The following is a 12,597-nucleotide window of genomic DNA, read 5'->3' as shown; positions in this document are numbered from 1 at the left end:
GGTTGGAGGAACAGTGCAGCATCAGCACTGGGTAAAATGGTAACGCCTGTTAATGATTATAAGCATCACAACCACACATACTGTGCTGAATATAGAGAAATCATTACAGCAGTAGAAAGTCCACAAAAACTTTAATTTATGGCATTTTAACAGGCTGTGTCCTCACATGATCTTTTGTTTCAGGATTAAACTATTAAAACAAAAGTTATGTCAGCTCCAATGGTGAATTCGTATGTTATTCGACCATTCATACAGAAACTTGAGTTAGGTGGGTTTGCACTGTTGACTGCATGTCTGTAGTCATAGATGCCATTAAAACATGTTTACTCTTTGTGCTGTCATGTCTGGTACGTTAAAACTAAAAAAGTCTTTAAATATTAAACAGTATTGAGACGCTTACTGTATTTGTGATGATGTTGAATGTCTGGGTAAAAATTATTTTTCCTGTTGTACCTTTTGTAAGCCAGTAGATTGTCGTCCCTTGTGCAGCATTCGTCTGCTCCGCTGCATAATAATCCCAGGTGGCCTTTGAGAGATGCTCCTTAGCATACTCCTCAAGTCCGTAAGGCATACCATACCATCTCTGCACAGCGACCTCCCTCTCTGTGTGGGAACAGAGACACTTAATGATATCAGTATGTACACAAAATAAACGAAGAAAGGAAAGATATATCAACTACCGATAAATTCTTACTTCTTATAGATTCATCGATAAAACATATTTCAAGATAAGTTGTTTCACCATATGCACAGACTGTATGAATAATAACTCACTGAAAATATTGAACTTCAGCATTCAAAATATCTTTCAATGCTAAACACTGCCTGACTGTTAAATCATTACTTATTATTTCCAGTCGTAACCGCAACCAGTCACTTCTCATATTTTTACCCTTCCTGTGTCATCTGGAAACTGGATTTGCTGCTTTGCATGTGAGACAAAGCTGCAGGCACCAACAGCAAACACACACTTCAACTTCAAAATGGAAAAAAAACAACTACTCTATATGCAAGAACTTACAGCTTCGAGACTTACCGCAAGTGACTGATCTTTCATAAACAAAATCCCTCACTCTCACATGACACAGTGTCCATGAGTTGCAACATCACTATTTAAACTGAAACTGCCCTGCATCAGCACATGTAGTGCAATCACGTAGTCAACAAGTCACCAGTCAAGCTTTGACACCTGAGCAAGTAAAATTACTGTTTTTACTTTTTACTGTTTTTTTTCCTGTTTGGTTTTAAACAGAGATGAATCCATGTGTCCACAGTGTTGCTTTTGTGTCAGTCAGAATCATGTGAATGTGACCTGAGGACGACCCTTGCTGTTATTGTGTTTACACAAGCTGGAAATGTGCTGATGGTGACTCCAACTATAGTGAGGACAAGAGGCGTCTGACACAGTGCTCTGTGGTCCAGATGGCACATAGTTGTACACATGGACATACACATTCACGCGCTGTGTACACAGGCCTACATGCATACAACATACACCATCAGGGGATACTGCTGTTGACATGGGAAACTCTTCTTTTGGTAATCTTCATAGCAGTAACAATTTAAAATAGAAAATTTCATTGAGGAGTAAATAAAAAGTTAACTACACTTGTCTTATGTAGATGTTGAAATGGCTGCTTTCACACATCAGCTGGAAACATTTAGTCAGAACTACCTAGACCTGGAGAAGTTTCCAGATCCTGACTGAAGTAAACGGTGCAATGCCACAATGTAAAAATACTCCATTACAATTACAAGGCATCGTATTGTACATGTAGAAAGTTGTTTATAAATAAAGTAGTAACTATATCTATCAAATAAATGTTTGGATTCAAAAGTACAAGTTTCATGTGATATGCAGTGAAGTACAGAAGAAGTATACATTAGCATAAAAGGGAAATTAAATACAGTACAAGTAAATAAAATATTACTTCACTACAATAATCAAGCACATATACTTAATTAAAATAATATCCTCAACTGAAGTTTTGAGGACACAGATGTTTTTTGAGGTAATTTGGGGACTTGGGGTGCAGTTTACATTTATCTAATTTAAAATTACACACACTAGGAGGCCTGGAAAAATGGACAAGAATAATTAATAAATATTGTAGTATTGCTGAGTAGTTGTACCACTGAGTAGTTGAAACTGGAAAATGAAATGAAAGAAAAAAAGACAAAATAGAACAGAAAAGTTAAATTAATCACACATGGAAAACACATTAATAGATCATTTTACAGTTTGTCATTGGGACTTAGAGGATAGGGTTTGTTAAGTGTATAATAGACTTGTATGATCTTGTTAGAAAGCAACCTCTAACTCACAGAGCTGATTAAGCCATATATTTGCAGGTGGGAAACGCAACATTTCAGCGGTGGAAGACAGCTTTTTGGTTGAAGTTCTCATAGTTAGCATAGCATATTAACCACTATATTAGCTAGGGCTATTGACGGAAATGAACGAAGGGCTGGGGAAACTCACTGACCTGGACTGTTAGTAAAGTTACTCAATGCAGTGTTGGGCTGTGTTCATGAGAAGACGCAATTTAAATGACCAGTTAAGTAAGTATGTTTCTCTGGGTTTATGGCACATTTTAGCAGATGTGTAAAATTCTTTTAAGTTCACTTTTACATTTTTGTTTTACTTTTTTTGTTTACTCTTTTAGTTTCCAAACGTGATGTTTAAATGCCAAATCACTCATTTTAGCATAAATGCCTAATGTTAAAGAAATTCAATTTTCAAGGCCCAAATTCACACTATCTCAGTACTACCCTGTGTACTATTCATTTCCATGGTATTCAGTTTTGACAGAAGAAGAAACTAAATTTTGTACTAACAGGACCTCAACAGATCTCATTGCACCTGCAAATTTGGAAAGCCACTGCTGCCACATAAAGTAGGGAACATAATTCAGAGTAAGTGCAATGTTTCTCCTAAGATCAAATACCATATGTGTTTGTTTTCTCAGAAGTTCCTGGGTCTTATCACAGTCCAAAATTAGTTTAAATGTTTTCAAGAGAGCAGCTCCTCATGAATAACAGTGCCCATTTACAGCACACTAAAACATCTATGTTTGATAAAGTACATGTAATTTGTTCACTTTTCCTAAAACCCAGTTAGAAGTTAGAAAAAATCATAAATATCAATAAAATAAATCACAATATCATAACACATCATAAAGCCTACATCAAAAGTCCAAACTAACTCAAATACTGCAAGAACAGACTGAGCTAATGTATTAAAATAGGCTTGCCAAGGTACCAAGGTAATAAGGTAATTTATAACCAGTAGTACTGAAATGATTAGTTCATTTTTTCAGACAGAAAATTAATCAATAACATTTTTTTAAATTAATCTGTAATTTAAGTTATTCATCAGTCAAAAAGACCCTTTTCTTTCTGAGCATAAAGACAGTCCGATGTGTGAACATTTACTCACCGATTGCAAGTACTCATTATCTCTTAGCAGAACTTCCACTCTCCTGACAGACTCATAACCTGTGAACAGTCCACAACCAAAACAGAAAGCACAGACGTTATCATTACTTTACTGACAATACTACTACTACTACTACTACTAGAAACTAACTTTTTGATCTAAAAACACTTTTTATTTCATTTCCTTATGGCTGCCTTGTGTAAAGCACTTATTAATCAGGTGCTATATAAATAAATGTTATTATTAATATTATTATAGTTATTATGTTTACTCTTTTACTGAAAATATTACTTGTAGTGTTACAACAACTACTAACAGTGATGCGGCGGAGAAATATGGACACAGTTGTAGTGTGTACTTTATTAACCACTCCTAAATTTAACGTTTCTTCATATAATGAAAAAAACATCCTTTTAGTATGCGTAGTAGTCATCATGTAAAATCTTTCTAGTAAAAAACACTACAGGATAAACTTTCATCCGTGAACACTTGAGGGCAGTGCAATACTGAATGAAAGTCCATTCTTAAAGACAGATATATTATTAAGTTACTTTATTAACTATTTCCAGATCTAACATGAGGCTTATTTACTATTTATTTAAAATTCATCTAAAGCAAATTAAAAAAAACAGTGAATATTGAGGATTTAAATATGACCTCATACACATTCGACCAGGAGCAGGTATGTACAGTGTGTAGTGTAACATTGTGTTCAGTTATTGTTACAGGCGTAAGTTTGTAAGTTTGAGTGTGTAGTGTGCCGGACTGACACAAGCACATTAAATGAAGGACTGCTTGTGTTTACCTGCTTTACAGATGTTTAATGGAGCTATCTCTACTTGTTCCTTTAAATAACATTTATACTTTCATATTTTCTGTGATAATATTTAGTGGAAAAGCGTTATGTTGTGTCTCACTTTAAATTAATGAAATATAAAATTACTACAGTTTTTCTGATATTGATTTTACCACTATAGGCAGTACTGCTTTGGGGTATTATTTTTCTTACTGGAATATTATTTTAGTATTTATTGTAGTTTTTTTTTTCAGTGTGGATGTGTGTGTGAATGTGAGCCTCTGTCCTGTGTAAGCTGTGAAAGGTATCGGCCATTTAGACCCCACTGAATGGCTGCTGAGAGGACATTGTCCAGGTGAATTTCTAGAATACCTGGTGTTTGGTATTTAGTGTGCCGTGCTAAACAAGGTGGAGATTTAAGCAACTCCTGTTAAATAGATTATTTGTTTTTTGTCACACAAGCCTGCTTACGATTTACTGGTAAGGAGTGCTGCTCCTTACCATGACGCTATTATTAATTTATCTGGTAGAAAAACAGTGGGTGTCTACATTTGGGTAAAAGGCAAACAATTTTAAAAAGTAGACTCCAAAACACAATGTAAAAAAAATACAGTTTGGGGAAGTGGATAAAATCAGTGTCTTACCTTAATCTGAGCTATTTGGCCTACGTGGTGGTTCCCTTCTCATTTGTCAGGGTCGTGTCAGAGGGCAACCCAGCCCCCCACCCCATCCTCCCTCCCCCCACCTCTCCCCCCCTCACAGTGTGATGCTCCGCCCACAGTGGCTCAGCACCAGCAAAGCTTAGCTTCTCCTCAGCACTCTGGGCCTCTCTGAGTGTCAAAAAACACCTAAAGCTTGCGCAGATCAATTGTTTGTAAGAGCAACAAATCCCCCCTGTTCTCCTTTTATCCTTACTCCTATCTTCCTTCCTTCCTTCTCTCACTTTGTTCCATCCTCCATCATTCCCTCCGTTGCTTCAGCTTTCCTATCATTGCTCTTTTCTCCCTCACTTGTTCACCACATCCTTCCTTTCTTCCCTCCACCCCTCTACCTCTAATTCTCATTTCTCCTTCCTTCCCATCACTCTCTCCTTCCCTCCTTTCCTCCCTCCCTTTTCCGTTTCTCGCTTCCTTCTCTTCCTGTAAACCTTTTCTCACTGTCTTTGCAGGTTTGTTGCCTAAGAGAGTCAATCAATGTATGACTATGTGTCTTTGAGAAATGGTTGTACCAAAGCTAAATGAATGACGCTTTCTAGTCAATAGTTAATCTGAATAGCACAAGAAAACGAAAACAGCTAAATAAAAATTTACTTTTATTTAACTTTTTTTCTCCTTTGAGCTTTTTAAGTGTGCGTGTCAGATCACTACATTGATGGGTCTGAAAGTAATTGATTTGAGGCAGCTCTGATCAAATATAAGACACAAAGACTAGAAAAAAACAAACAACAACTTTCTGGAAATGTCAAAGTTGTCAAGTGGAGTGTGGACTTTGACAGGTGTTTTGAGGATCTTTGCATATAAAACACAGATGTCCCAACCTTTGATAACATGAGCTTGTTATTTTAGGGTCCCCACCTGTAAGTGATGGATCCATGGCAGGATGTGAGAGAAAATGCTATGAATGCCTCAATGTCTCTGCTCACTGCGCACGAAACAAAAGCGCCTCCAGAAGTTGTTCAAGCATTTTAAAAACAGCAGTGATGTTAAATTAGATTCGCTTGCTCTTATTTCATTATGGCTTTTGAATTGAATTTTCTCTTTGTACATGTAATATCTTCAGTAACAAAACCTGGCTTCTTGAGAGATGCCTGTCTTTCTGTGTGTGTCTCTGAATTTATGTGTTTTATTTGGCTTTAAGACGAAAGGCTGTGAAGGTGAAGCCAAAGGCTAAATCTGACGAGTTGGACCTCCATGGGGAGGTGTGGGTGTTACCTGCACCGAGAGGAGGTGCAAATTGTGTTAATCCGCAGCTGGCCTCGATGCCTAATACTGCGGAGTTAGATCTGGCACCGGGCCGCTGTATTGGAGGTACTGGACGTTCAGCTGAGTGGAAAACCTCTTCCATATGCTGGTAGAGGCTCTGCCCTGAGGCTGCGGCCCAGCACGCTGCGGCACATGTGTGTTGAATTGTCAAGGTGTTATCATGCCCCGGCGAGGCTCTGAGCGCCTCTACCTCTGTCTCACCCAGGTTTATTATCAGACTAAATACACCAGAGTCTGAGGACATGGGCCGCAAATTCATGCAGCCTTTCATTCGACTGCAGGAAGGCCTAACCTGATGGCTGTCCGTCATGGTTTTAACTCTTCACACACATACCAGAGAAAGAGATTAATAAAGTAAAGTAATGTTAAAGGAAAATACATTACCTGCTTTGGTCAAACTCAATTAAACGTTTCCTACACAAGCCAAAGGAGCAATGAAATATCACAATGATTAAACAACACAAACAGCAAACAACACAAGTAACAGACTGAAATGGCCAAGGAAAATACCTCTCTGTTGGAAGACACTTGATTGTCTGAAATGAATTGATGGTCTCCAGATAGATGATGTCATTATGTTATTTTGATTGTAAAGCACTCTGTGATTGTGTGGGCTAAATGAATTAATCTGACTTCACTGCTAAAACTGTTCATTGTATTCAATGAATGACACCTAATTAAAAAAACAAAACAAGCAAAATGAAAGAGTGGAGTGATGGATGAAGATTATTGTTGTATGTTAATGACTGGATGACAGTTTTGGTTCTGAAGTGGTAATGCACATATAAACCCTGTCAAATGTCAAAAAAAGTATGTGTTGGTGTCTTTGAGAATGTGCAGTGTATTGTATGTAACATGTGAACAGTCTACAACCAAATCAGAAAGTACAGGGGTTACCATTACTGCTATTGACAATTCTGCTACAACTAGAAACTAGTAGAAACAAGTTATTTTCATGCGTTTGAGTTATATGAATTTTTGAGCCTGATGTTTCTGTTTTAACTGAGTTAGTCACATAAATCAATTATATTACTGCTTACTTATGTCTGTGTGGCCTGAAAAGGATCTTTGCAAACTGTCCAAAGAAAATACTTTTCTCAAACAATTATTGTAATTGTACAAAAATTGTCAATGCTGTTGACATTATTGTCAATACATTGTAATATGATAGAATAAAGCAGATTGCTTTATTCTTAAATCAAGTTCATTTGTATTGGAATCATGTGACATATTATTAGATGATTGAATGATTGTTTTTTGTAGGCCTAAAGTCAGAATAAATGTTATGCTTGAAAGGTAAAGACTTTTTAAAATGTTTTCTTTATTTACATTTTTGTGAAATGATCTGCCTTTCTTATAGACAGAGCTATCTACCTAACCGGAATTTTATTTTCACTTGAACACAAAATGGATGGATATTAGACTTTCTCTTATCTCATACTAAGAGATAATTTTGTTTTATCCAGGAATAATTATCCTGAAAATTCTAACAGCATTTTGTGAATGTTTTTAAAACTGTCAATAAGAATTAAAAATATCGAGAAGTTTTGTTTTGACACACTTTTTAAAATAATAGTCAAAATAGACATTTTAAAGCTAGAATTATAAATGAATTATAGTAATTTTGTTGTGGAGGAGTTGGCTTCTTTCTATATCCGGGAGTATGTGGCTGCTGTATCTTTGTGTCTCAGTGGAAAGCATTGTTCTGAGAGCCAAAGCAAAGGCAAAGGAGTGAACACATCAGTGGCTGTAAATGTCATGTAGTGGCTGAGTGATGGATGTCCAGAGCATTCGGTGTCTGCGAGAGATCTGAGCATAACGCGCAGTCTACAGTCACGCCATTTCACACTCTTAAGATTCAATCCATACACAAAGGCTGTGGACGATTTGCTCAGATCTACCAAAGGGGTGGTGGTGTTTGTGTGAAAGTATCAGTTGTGCTCAGTTTTTTTCCTTAGATGAGGGAAGTGCATGTTTTATTTATGTGAATGATTAATTCCTCCCTGAAGCGTCCTTAAAACAATGAAAACTCGATTGTGAGCGCATTAAGACATTAGCTTTCACTTGGGTTTCCATGCTACACATAAAAGCCATTTCCTCCTCACCGCTCCTTTTGGTAGTCTATTTAAATGTTGCTTTTCTGTGGTAAATGTCAGAGTCTTCTCTTTGTTCATGTGTCCAGAGATTGCCTGGAGCCCTGTCCTGTGAAGTTATGTAAAATGAATTTGATGTCTTCAAATAGAAGTGTGTGCTTCATGCACAAGTCAGAGTACAAGTCTGTGTTTTCCAGAATAAGGTTAGTTGGATATGACATGAAGCAGGAAGTAAAACAGCGTAAGTGTGAGGGAGTCAGTGTGATGAGAGGAGACAACAAGACTATTTCCTCTTTAACCATGACCGGAAACCCCAATTAAAGTTATTTTAGTGTGAACTTTTGCTGTTTTTTTAACGTAACAAACTAATAAGAAAGGCATATCCAGCATTCAGATCATCTGTGTCCAAAACATATATTGTGTTTTGGAAATCTAGTATGGAAGTCTGTGGTGACAGACCACAAAAAGTCAAGACAGTTGGCCATTCTTTGTGTTGTTACAGCCGACCCCTGTGTTGTTGCAGTTATCTGTCATCTCTTATTAACACTGAACTGTATCTAGTTTGTCATCTATTACTAATCTGAATGCTGCATCAGAACGTACAGAGATGTGCGTGTGTCTGTGGTTCTTACGACTGTCCACCACAGCTGGTGGTACTGAATAGCTCCGCTTCTTAAGGGGCCTTGTTTTCCTTTGTTGCCTAAACCTAACCAAACTGCAACCATTTCACAATGTTACAATGTTCAGCTCTAGTAGACCAGTCATCGCTGGTTGGCATTAAAAACATCACTACCGGTTCGCCAGCTTGGCGAAATGTGGCTAATTTCCTGGCGAGATTTACCTGGAGGCTTAATCAGCATTATGTGAACTCATTTGGCGAGGATGATCATTTATATGTAAAAGTTCCACACTCTAGCTTTCAAGTCCTGATGAGGACCAGATCTGGTTAATGCTGTACATGTTTGTTGATACAGTTTTAACAATGGTGTACAAAATAGTTCTTGTTTTCCATTTTTGGTTACTGATATTTTTATAAGTAAGAAATTTGCAGTTCAACGACTAGTCCCTCCTGCAAGACTTTGCCCTTTGTGTTAGGTGATTAAAAAAAATTATGTAGCAGTGTTTAAACAAAACTAAACTCAGTATGCTTACCAACATAAATGTTTTTAATAAAATGAACCATCTTGATATGCCACACCTGTGAGGTGGATGGATTATCTCCGCAAAGGAGAAGTGCTCACTAACACAGATTTTGACAGATTTGTGAACAACATTTGAGAGGAATAGGCCTTGTTTACATAGAGAAAGTCTTAGATCTTTGAGGGCAAAAACAAAGTGTTGCGTTTATAATTTTTATAATTCAGTGTAGATCAACAGTTAGTTATTAATTAAATAAGTAACAGTTATATTCATGCTGGTTTTAAAAAACATTTAAAAATAGTAGCCTATTTCCCATCTTTTCTGGGTAAGAGTTCTGTGGGAGAGGAATTAAAGGCCTTTCCCAAACATAGGCAGGGGGAGTTCAGCGACTGACCAAATAAATGCCTAGGAGGTTTTACAGTATATTAAATAGTTGAATTACAACAATTATGTTAGTATGTTACTATAATATATATGTAATATAATGAATTCATCATTTTCTGCATCACTCATTGTCGAGAGAAGAAACTTAACATTACAAAAAGTCATAAAGAAGCAACAGATATTGAGTCTTTTGAAGATTATTATTCTAGCATCACATTAATGCATGTGTATGTCATGTATAGTGTATTTTTACATTATGTGTCTTGTACTTCTCAAGTGTTGTTTCATCCCAGTGCATGTTTTACCTTTGACTTGCCAAGGGACTGCAGATGAAAAAGGAGCTATCAGCTAACCCAATACATAAATGACTCCATTTATGTTTTAAGGAATATTTTAGTTAACACGCCTATATGCTTTGTTTTGAAGGTTAGATTACAGAACCAGGAGGCGGCTAGCTTAGCTTAGCATAAAGTGAAAAAGTGTATTTCTCAAAATGTTGAACTATTTCTTTAGTATTGTTCATGGTACATATAACCACCCATTATACTTTACTTGCTGTGGGGAAAACAGTTAAATTGATTGGTGGTCAAAATGAGGATCTTCATGTTTCCTATGCATCATAAAATGGGAAAATCCTCTGTAGTTATTCATAAAGTGAAAGCAAATGGTACCATCATTGTGCTGAAGGCTGGCACATTGTGGTTTATCACTGTGCCACTGTTCAGATATATTGACGAAATACGCTGTATAACATCTCATTTGTTCGTGCGGTTGACACCTTTTCACGCAGCCTTTTTGAACAACATCTTCTGCAAATAAGAAAAAGAACATCATTTAACTGTAGCAGCCTTGCAACAGATTGTTTTAAACTTTGTATTTTTTTCAGATACTCTTTTCAGCCAGCACATTGGTCATGATTTTCCTGAAAAACTTGTCAAAGTCATTACAAATGCTGTCAGTGCATTTCTGCTGATAGTAGTCTTCTACATTCTGCAGTACATATTTGATGTGCATTTCATGTGCTCATGCATACCAGGTATACATCCTAATGGTGTACTGTACATGCTTGCTCCTCCTATGGCAACATAAATGTTTTTAATAAAATGAACCAGAGCAGCTGATGTGTTGTAGCTTTCCTGGCCAATTCTGTGCAAATCAGAAGATTTCCTACTTTCTGTTAGTGCTGTGGAGTGACATAATGCATTAAATCACTGTTGAAGGTAACGTGACTTGAGTAACTTGGTTGTGGTGTGTTTGCAGTGTGAGCACCGATGAGGAAAATGCCTGCCAGCAGCTAGAGTCTGTCAGCTTCAGAGACTTTAAGCATGTATGCTGTTGTCATTCTGTTTCTGTGTGTCATTCAGCAAAACACTAAATAATCACTTGTTTTCTCCTAGAGGAAATAATGTTCCATGATAAAAAAAAAGAAACCAATTGAGGGGGTAGGGAGGGGGGAAAAAGCTTGACTTGTTCAATAACCCTGCTTGAAACTTTGTGTCCTCATGGCTGGCTGTGTGAACCCTTTTACTGGGGTGAATACTTGAACTTGCCTCAGGGACACAAAGACTTTATGAAAATAAAAAGACACATAAAACTCATGGTCTGTAGCTCTTCTACTTCATAATATGTAATAAATACTCTGGAATGGTTCTTTCTGATCATTGAAAATCCAGCAAGCTTTGATTTAATGCCTCTCTGAAATAAAAATGGAATAACAATGCTCTCCAGCTTGCCCTCTACAGCAACTTCTTTTCTTTCTTCCACATCTTCTCTTCTTTTTTCGCATTATCTGAAGACTTTTCATGTGTCCTCGAGGCTCATTTGGAAAGCTTCATGTCCGATTAGTTGCTGCTGAAATGTGAATCCCATGTGACATTTTTCTCTAATCAGCTCTCTCCGATCCTCCCCATTCCCTTCGTATAAATTATGCAAATCACAGCGTAATAACCTGACCAATTTGAATCAATTCCGTTTTGGTTTATTTCGCCCCTTAGGGGGAAGAAGAGGACACAGCCAGTATATACCAGTATATAGTACACGACTGAAGGATGCAGGAAGATGCTGGGTTGCCAGTGTTCAATATGGTTGTTCTTGTCTACATCTGCGTGACGTGGAGTCTCTGACCTTCACTTATTCTCTTGGCTGGAAACTGGATTTTGTTGAATAGAGACAGGGTGGGTGGACATGTGCATACACCAATGGCAACATGCACACACATACAAATAAAACCTACAGACTTAAACAGGTTGTTCTTGCTGAGCTCTTTGTTTCAGTTTAAATTTTGCAGCTGCCAGAAATTCCGCTTTGATACAAAAATCTCATATTTTTACTGTATACTTCAGAGAGCAAAGTCATCTGGGATTTAACAGGCAAAACCTTCATTTAATTTTTATTTTATAATCTAAAGCAAAGGTCAGGGAACTGTCTATCTTTCAAAGTCTGGGTTGTTTCAAAATTATTACAGCACTGGGTTTGATTTTATATTTTAAATCCAATACAATGCTCAAAGGCACTGTATGTGACAGGAATAATGTTATCTAGATGGAAGATTGGACCTGTGATGCTTTGGAAAACATATTATTAGATCAATACATTTTGGTAAAAAATTAAAAACAAGCTCTACAATAGCTTATTGAGGTCAATATAAACAGGTTTAACCTTTCCCAAGCTGGCACAATAAGCAGATTTAGAGAAACAGAAATGGGTTTCTGAAGATCAACATTGGTACCAGTACCTAGATGAAAATCCAATATTTTGCTCAGT

General features: G+C 36.9%; 1 long non-coding RNA gene across 1 annotated transcript; it reads right to left on the bottom strand.

Moving 5' to 3' along the window:
* Positions 1-578: 578 nt before the first annotated feature.
* On the bottom strand, positions 579-4,954 carry LOC119884841. Its single transcript, XR_005441089.1, has 3 exons — positions 4,880-4,954; positions 3,440-3,498; positions 579-603 (listed from the first exon to the last, which is right to left on the bottom strand). It is a non-coding gene; the product is annotated as an uncharacterized LOC119884841 (long non-coding RNA).
* Between the last annotated feature and the right edge of the window lie 7,643 nt (positions 4,955-12,597).

Source organism: Micropterus salmoides, unplaced genomic scaffold (genome assembly GCF_014851395.1).
Source record: "Micropterus salmoides isolate LMB-PRFRI ecotype aquatic unplaced genomic scaffold, ASM1485139v1 Ms_hic_scaffold_3711, whole genome shotgun sequence".
Classification (NCBI taxonomy): domain Eukaryota; kingdom Metazoa; phylum Chordata; class Actinopteri; order Centrarchiformes; family Centrarchidae; genus Micropterus; species Micropterus salmoides.
The sequence above is the reverse complement of the archived record's forward strand: the minus strand, read 5'-3'. Positions and strand labels throughout refer to the sequence as shown.